The sequence below is a fragment of the Callithrix jacchus genome, chromosome 14 (assembly GCF_049354715.1).
Source record: "Callithrix jacchus isolate 240 chromosome 14, calJac240_pri, whole genome shotgun sequence".
NCBI lineage: Eukaryota > Metazoa > Chordata > Mammalia > Primates > Cebidae > Callithrix > Callithrix jacchus.
Window position 1 is genome coordinate 55,697,189 of NC_133515.1, and position 9,246 is coordinate 55,706,434.

The following is a 9,246-nucleotide window of genomic DNA, read 5'->3' on the forward strand; positions in this document are numbered from 1 at the left end:
TAGTGTTTTATCTCCAATAGAACAGCTTTCAAAATTGGAGTCAATCCTGTTAAACCTTCCTGCTACTTTTATCAAGTAAGTTGATATAATATTCTAAATTCTGTGTTGCCATTTCAAAAATGTTCACAGTATCTTCACCAGGAGTAGATTCCATCTCAATAAACCACCTTCTTTGCCTAACCATATGAAGTGACTCCTCAATTACTAAAGTTCTATCATGAGATTGCAGTAATTCAGTCGCATCTTTGGGCTCCACTTCTAATTCTAGTTCTCTTGCCATTTCTACCACATTTGCAGTTACTTCCTTCGCTGAAGTCTTAAACTCCTCCAAGTCATCCATGAGGGTTGAAATTAACTTCTTCCAAACTCCAGTTTACGTTGATATTTTGACCTCCTTCCTTGAATCGTGAATGTTCTTAATGACATCTAGAATGGTAAATTATTTTCAGAAGCTTTTCAATTCTCTTTCCCCAGATACATTAGAGGAATTGCTATCTATGGCATGATAGCCTTTCAAAATGTATTTCTTAAATAATGAGACTTGAAAGTCAGAAATACTCTGGGTCCATGGGCTTCACAATGTGTGTTGTGTTAGCAGACATGAAAAGAGCATTAACCTTTTTGTACATCTCCATCAAAGCTCTTGGGTGATGAGGTACATTGTCAATGAGCAGTAATATTTTCAAATAAATCCTTTTTTTCTGAGCAGCAGGGTTTAACAACAGACTTAATATATTTAGTAAACCATGCTATCAACAGATGTGCTGTTATCCAGGTTCTTTTTTCATTTATAGAGAGCACAAGCAGAATAGATTTAGCTGAATTTTTAAGGGCTCTAGGGCTTCCGGAATAGTAAATGAGTATTGGCCTAAAGTTAAGTCACCCAGCTGCCTTAGACTCTAACAAGACGGTCAGCCTGTCCTTTGAAGCTTTGAAGCCCAGCTTTGACTTTTCCTCTCTAGCTATGAAAAGCCTTAATGTCATCTTCTTACCATAAAAGGCTGTTCTGTCTATGTGGAAAACTGTCGTTGGGCATAGCCGTCTCCATCAATGATCTTAGCAAAATCTTCTGAATAACTTGCTGCAGCTTCTCCATCAGCACTTGCTGCTTCACCTTATACTTCTATGACAGAGAAACTTCTTTCCTTAAACCTCATGAACAACCTCTGCTAGCTTCAGACTTTTCTTCTTCAGCTTCTTCACCTCTTTCAGCCTTTTTAGAATTGAAGAAAGTTAGGGCTTTGCTGTGGATTAGACTTTGGCTTGAGGCAATGTTGCGGCTGATTTGGTCTTCTATCTATACCACTGAGACTTTCTTCCTATGAGCAATAAAGCTCTTTTCCTTTCTCTTTTTTTCCTTTATTTATTTATTTTTTTGTGAGACAGAGTCTTACTCTGCCACCTAGGCTGGAGTGCAGTGGCATGATCTCAGCCCACTGCAACCTCCGCATCCCAGGTTCAAGCAATTCTCTTGCTTCAGTCTCCCAAGTAAGCTGGGATCACAGGTACACCACCTTGCCTAGCTACTTTCTTGTATTTTTAGTAGAGATAGGGTTTCACCATGTTGGCCATGCTGGTCTCGAGCTCCTGGCCTCAAGCTCCTGCTCAAACCTCAAGTACCTCAGCCTCCTGAAGTGCTGACATTACAGGTATGAGCCACCGTGCCTGGCCTATTTTGCTTTCTTATCTTTTGTTTGCTCACCGGATTAGCACTTTAAATTTCCTTCAAGAACTTCCCCTTTGGATTTACAACTTGGCTACCTTTGGCACAAGACGCCTAGCTCTTGTGGCCCTATCTCAGCTTTTGACGTGCCTTCCTCACTAATTTTAATCATTTTTAACTTTTGATTTTAAATCAGACATACAACTCTTCTCATATGAATACTTAGAGACCACCGTAGGATTATTAATTGGCCTACTTTTAATATTGTAGTGTCTTAAAGAACATGAAGGCCTGAGGCCTAGTGCCGTGGTTCACGCCCATAATCCCAGCACTTTGGGAAGCCAAGGGGGGTGGATCAGGAGGTCAAGAGATTAAGACCATCCTGGTCAACAAGGGGAAACCCCATCTCTACTCAAAATTAGCTGGGCATGGTGGTGCGCGCCTATAGTCCCAGCTACTTGGGAGGCTGAGGCAGGAGAATTGCTTGAACCTGGGAGGTGAGGTTGCAGTGAGCCGAGATCACATTGCACTCCAGCCCGGGTAACAAGGGCGAAACTCCATCTCAAAAAAAAAAAACATGGAGGCCTAAGGAAAGAGAGAGACAGAGGAATGGCCTGTCAGTAGTCAAAATTGTAGCAGCCAGAACACACAAAACATTTATATATTAAGTTCACTGTCTCATATGGGTGTGATTCATGACACCCCAAAACAATTACAATAGGAACACCAAAGTTCACTGATCCCAGATCACTGTAACAGATATAAAAATAATTTTAAATATTGCAAGAACTATCAAAATATGACATAGAGAGATGAAGTGAGCCCATGTTGTTGAACACATAGCACCAATAGACTTGCTTAACACAGGGTTAATACAGACTTTCAATGTAAAACCTGCAATAAAAGGACAATAAAGCAAAGCAAAATAAAACAAGGTGTGCCTGTAAGGCGAGGTCCAGACACAATAATTATTTAGGGAGTACAACCAGGCAATACATACTTGTTAAATAATGTAGTAGACTGTAAGATTCCAGAAAATGGCAAAGCCAGGGTGGCCTGAGCCGTATGAGACCCAAGCTCAGTCTGAACTTTTATGGTAACCAGCTGGATGATCTCAGGCAAATTGCTTAATAACATTCTGTCTCAGTGTCCTCAACTGTAATGTGAGCTAGAGTGATCTCCCAGCTCTGTTTTTCTGAGACTGTATATAAGACAGTCTTCTCAGAGAACACAAGATCTGTGTGGAACCTAGAAGTTGGATGTTAAAACCAACACTGAAGTGGGCATGAATGAGTGAGTGAGGATGCTCATGTCAGGAAGGAAGCCTGCATATGTTGGAGACTTGTGCTGTGTAATCAGTGATGAAAATGACTCTGTTCTTCACAAAATCAGCGTCTAATTTAACTCAGAAAGTAGAAGAATAGTAGCACTACAATAATGTAATGCTTGTCTACTCTTCCAAGTAAATATATAATATTTTAAAAGCTGTTTGAAAGATTATCTGAGCACGGTAGTCAGCATGGTAAAACGACTGGGGCTTCTGTAGGACTCTTATCGTACTGGATTTCAACCACCTAGATGGGAGCATATCACTCAATCATTCCCCTGGGAAAGAGCTGCAAGGGGCTCATATTGCAGTCCTAAATTTTTTTTTTTTCTAATTTCTACAGGTTTCTGGAATGAATGATACCCATTTTCCTGTGATCTTTACAGAAAAGAAGATGGCCAAATCTGTAACTAAATTTTGAAAATCAGGAAATGGGACATTACTACTGGTCTTGGCCTTGAGAACATCTGGGAGGGATCAAAGATTCTGCACTAAGAGAAAGATCAGCATTTTGCTCACATTAGGGGGTAAACCGTAGATTTTTGATCCTCTAATAAAAGTGACAAATCTGTTCATTGTTTGCATGTTGCCTTTTCTTGTAACTTTGATATTCATAAATTTAGAACCAGATATTTTGCTTTTACAAATTGTACAGTGGGTTAAAAAGGGACACAACCAATTTGTGTTCAATTGTTATTTGTAATGCACAACTTGTTTTACTTTTGGCAAATAAAAGTACTTTACGGCAATTCTACATTGTTTATTTGAAAACAACATGAGGCCCATGTATCTATGGCCATTGGCAGTTACAATTTATCTTCAATAGTATATAAAGTGACTTTGTACAAATGACCAACAAGCATGAACAAATGTTCAACACCACTAATCATCAGAGCAATGCAAATTAAAATTACAATGAAATACCATCTTATACCAGTCAAAATGACTATTAATAAAAAGTAAAAGGTAGCTTATATTGGTGAGGAAGTGGAGAAAGGGGAATGCTTACACAGTGTTGGTGGGAATGTAAATTGATACAACCTCTATGGAACACAGTATGGAGATAGATCAAAGAACTAAAAATAGAACTATATGATCCAGCAATCTTACTACTGGGTAACTACTTAAAGGGAAGAAATAATCGTATCAAAAAGATACCTGTACTGATATGTTTATTGCAGCACTATTCACAATAGCAAAGATACAGAATCAACCTAAGTGTCCATCAACAGATAATTGGATGTATCACATTTTCTTTATTTTCGATATCTTTCTATAGATCACATCTTTCTTTGTGTGTATACACACAGACACACCATGGACTACTACTTAGCCATAAAAAGAATGAAATCGCCATGTCTTTTGCAGCAACCTAGATGGAACTGGAGGTTGCTATCTTCAGTGAAATGACTCAAAACCAGAAAATTAAATTCCACATGTTCCCACTTACAAGTAGGGGCTAAATAATCTGTGCACATGGACATAGAGAGTGGAATCATAGACATAGGACACCTGGAAACGTGGGAAGGTGGAGGCAGGGTCAGGGTTGAGAAATTACCTAACTAGTACATTATTTGGGTGATGATTACACTAAAACCCAGATTTCATAACTACACAATATATCAATGTAGGTTGTACCCCCTAAATTTATAAAAATGAAACATTAAAAAAAGAAAGGGACTTTTGGGTTTTTTTTTCTTAAGAGAATCTAAGCTCAGTGTTACCTCCTGAAAGAAGACAATGTAAAACAGATTCCATTTTATTTAAAACAATGGATAGGTAGTTCAGATAAAAGTCATGATGTTTAAGGCTATTTAGACAGGCTATGGAGTAAGATACAAATAAATACCATAACTTTTATGTTTTTTAAACTATTTTTAGAGCAGTTTTTTGTTCACAGCAAAACTAAGAAGATACGGAGATTTCCCAAATATCCTGTATCCTGACACACACAGAGCCTCCCCAATATCAATATCCGCCATCAGAGTGGTATAGTTGTTGCAATTGATAAACCTAAATTGACATGTCACTATCATCCAAAGTCCATAGTTTGCATTAGAGTTCACTCTTGGTGCTGTGCATTCTATGCCATTTGGACAAATTTAAAATGACATATATCCATCATTACAGCATCAAACAGTATAGCAATTGCCTTAAACATCCCCTGTGCTTGGTCTGGTCATCTCTCCCTCCCCATAGCTCCTGGCAACCACTGATCATTTCACTGTCTCCATAGTTTTGTCTTTTCCAGAATGTCATATGGTTGGAATTGTAAAGTATGTAGCCTTTTCAGATTAGCTTCTTTCACATTGTAACATGCATTTCATTTCCCTTTGTGTCTTTTCATGGCTTGATAGCTCCTTTCTTTTTAGCCATGAATAATATTCCATTGTCTGGATGTGCTACAGTTCATTTGTCTATTCACCTGCTGAAGGACATACTGCTTGCTTTCAAGTTTTGGCAATAATGATTCTTTTCCATGAGTTATAATAACATACTTTGGGTCATTCTAGTTTTGTTCTTTTTGTGTCTGCATCATTAAAAATTACTTGATAGAGCCGGGTACGGTGGCTCAAGCCTGTAATCCCAGCACTTTGGGAGGCCGAGGTGGGTGGATCACGAGGTCCGGAGATCGAGACCATCCTGGTCAACATGGTGAAACCCCGTCTCTACTAAAAAATTACAAAAAAATAGCTGGGCATGGTGGCACGTGCCTGTAATCCCAGCTACTCAGGAGCCTGAGGCAGGAGAATTGCCTGAACCCAGGAGGCGGAGGTTGCGGTGAGGCGAGATTGCGTCATTGCACTCCAGCCTGGGTAAGAAGAGCGAAACTCCGTCTCAAAAAAAAAAAAAAAAAATTACTCGATAATGCTGAAGTTAAAGATTTTATGCATAAATAATTATGTTCTCTAATAACATAGGCTAAAATTTCCCAAAATCTGAAAGTGCAAATTCAGGATAGACAAAACTAACTTAGTGCTTTGGAAAAAAACATTGTCTACTGATATAAATTAAATAACTACAAGCAAAATAACATCTTGCAAACCTGAGTTTCTGCAACAAGCACCAAGGGGAGCTCCTGTAAATGCAGTGCAGAGCACCTGAGTCACTGCTGACAGCCAGCCAGTAGCAACGGAGATGGGGTGGGAGCAAGCAGCAGCCAGCAGCTCAGACGTGTTTGGGACCCATGAGACGCCCTTTGAGGTCTTCCAGAAACACTTCACAGAGAAAGCTGGTCATGTGCTGCGTTCTGTATAACCAGGCTTGCCATTGTTTTCTTGGGGATGCAGGAGGATATAGGGGCATATTCAAACAGCAAAATTTGAGAATAAATTCTAATATAGCCTAATTTATTTTCATAGGCTGCTGAGCTCAGGGACAGCAGAATAACACTAACAAAGCTTAGAGTATCTTCCTAGGGATGAAAGACTTCAATCTGCAGAGAGCATCACTTCAAGATGGAAAGTCAGAACTCAAGAGAAATTAGTGTGAATGCACACTTTATTCAGGAAGGAATTATATGTCCATGAGAAGAGTAGGCAGCATCTGAACTGCTCACACCCCAACCCCAAATTCTCTACATATTTGGAACCTTGAATGATATTGCTTCATTCAAACTGCGGGGTCTTTGAAAAGCATATTTAGAAACATGACCTCATACTAATGTTGGACACAAGGAGGAAAGGAGGTAGGAAGAAGGATGGGGTTTGAGCAGCTCATGACTGGAAATGATCTTATGTTTACATACACGGAATAAGTCGATCAGTTACTGACTCCATCTGTAAGATGATGCCGAGGGAAGTGGAAATGAGGCTCATAGAAATACTGGCCTTGTGAGGTGATATATGCTTGTGGTCCCAGCTACTTGGGAGGATGAAGTGGGAAGATTGCTTGAGCCCAAGCCTGGGAGATCGAGGTTGCAGTGAACCTATGATCATGCCACTGTACTCCAGCCTGGATGACAGCAAAACCCTCTTTCAAAAAGAAAAACAGAAAAAAGGGAATGAAAGCTCCTTGAGGACTAGTGTTGTATATACTGCCATCCTCATCATTAACTAAGTGTCTTTGCACTTGGCAGAGACTTAGTATCAATGTATGGAGTCAAAAAAACAAAAAACCAAAAAAAAGAGGAAATGGTAATATGCTATTTGTTTTTAAATTGGTTTTCTCTCTCAATTCTAAGATTTCCACTGCAAAAGAACCTCTATCTTTTCCCATTTTTCTGTCCCCTTCCCGATACATCTTTATTAGGTTTAAATTTACAATGGCCCTATGGGGAAATGCCCTCATTTTGCAGCCTTTCATTGCTCTGTTTCTGTTCTTTTTCAACTTAATAACTCATCAGTTCTTCAGTTTCTGTGCCTTCCAATGAAATACTTGGTTATTTCATGCACACACAAACACAAACAAAACCATTGGAAATTAGTTTTTTCAACAAGGCAGAATCTCATCACATTTAAACTCACAAATATTTCTACACAATTTAAAAAATGAATATAAGTTATTCTGAGTTTAAAAAATGGTGGAAATGGTTCAAGTGATGGAAAACGTCTATTGCTCCCTAGAGGCTGAAATATTATGATAATCATTTTCATAATTCAAATGAATACATAATTACTAGAACAGCAGCAGGGAGATTTACAATTCACTAAACTAAACCAAAAAATCAGTAGCAATCAGTATGGGAAAATGTACCCTCTTATATCTGAGGTAAATTAATTTTGTTACCGAAATGTCATTATGTTGTCATATTTCCACTCTTATCACTTATTCAAACATATCCATTTTTCCTTCCTAATGTTTTATTGCTAAGATAATTGAACTTTGCAGTTTTTATCTCAGGCTTATATTACTTAAAAATCGCTGTGTGCATTATTACAAGGAAAGGGCAAAGGCAGAGATAGGACTTATTTAGCTCTCATGGTTTATGATTGCATTGAAGCTTACAATTGATTATAACTTCCTAACCTTTCTTTTCCTACTCATTACCCTCTTCATTTTATACTAGTATTTCCAGCTATTAGACTATCTTTATTTAGGAGGCACAAAAGGAAAAGACCAAGAAGAATTTGAAAAATAATATATTTTCGTTTTGATGTTTCAATTTAATGCAGGTTTGAAAATGCTGAACTGTCTAAGGTATACTAAATATTCATTAGGCAGTTTAGATTTTACTAAGTTCTAAATGAAAATGACCCAGCAAAATCAAATTGAAATTTCATAGAGTACGTTTCAAGTATGGTTCTAAAACATACATTAAACAAAATGAATTCATTTGAATGCAAGTCTCTCTCTTTCTCTAGAATACATACACACCCTAGGGTTTATTATGCTTTCAGTTCAATGCTTCCAAAATGTGTGTGGTGTGGATCAAATAAATAGTTCAACAGCTTTCATAAGCAAACAATCTTATGGTCTGGTGTATCTATAAACCTCTTGTGCTATTTCTTTATGCTTTCCCACTTACAAAGGTTAATACAAATTTCATTTGAATTCAAGCAAAATATTCTGCATAGACAAATCTGTTCAGAAAGAGCCCATCAGAATTTATCCATGTGAATCCAACAGCTCTTTATGGACTTGTAGAGGCATAGCAAAATGTGCTCACTTTTAGAAATCAGACTTGCTACTGCCCAGCTCTGAAATCATAGACCTTAGTGCAGGAAGGACTTTAGAAATCATGTAGCATAACTCTCCCATTTAAAAAATGGTAGAATTTAGCATACATTTAAAATGTCCTTTACCTTTGGTTATAACCCTTGTGTTGATGCCTGTTTTATTTGATATTAACATAAACACTCTAGCTTTTTTTATGCTTATAGGTTTCAGGTATACCTTTTTCCATCTCTTTCATTTTAATCTCTGTGTGCCTTTATATTTAAAATCAACCAGTTTTAGACAACTTATAGATGAGTTCTTTTTAATCTAGTCTGATAATCTTACATAAACTATATGCAATTATTTAGTTTTTGTTGTTCTTGTCTGTTTGCTCATCTTGCGTCTTCAAACTTTCTGCTCTTCCTATTACCTTATTTTGGCTTAATACAAGATTTCTTTTAAAATGCACATTTGATTTTAGAGCAGTTGTAGGTTTAAAAAAGCATTGTGAAAATGGTTCAGAAAGTTTCCATATACCTCTCACCCAGTTTCTTCTCTTATTAGCATCTAACGTTAGATGCTCCAGGCTCCTCTTTTACATTTCCCATCCTGATCCTAGAACCAGCCATTTTCCCAGAAAGCCTTGCTTCTTTTTATT

At 37.7% G+C, this 9,246-nt stretch overlaps 1 long non-coding RNA gene across 2 annotated transcripts in view; it reads left to right on the forward strand.

Annotated features, from left to right (window-relative positions):
- Positions 1–3,739, forward strand: part of LOC118147319 (uncharacterized) — a 33,518-nt gene extending 29,779 nt beyond the window's left edge. For both annotated transcript variants that reach the window (XR_004733589.3, XR_013526096.1), the window contains one exon: positions 3,334–3,739. This is a non-coding gene — a long non-coding RNA (uncharacterized LOC118147319). The remainder of the gene's footprint in view (positions 1–3,333) is intronic.
- Positions 3,740–9,246: the final 5,507 nt, after the last annotated feature.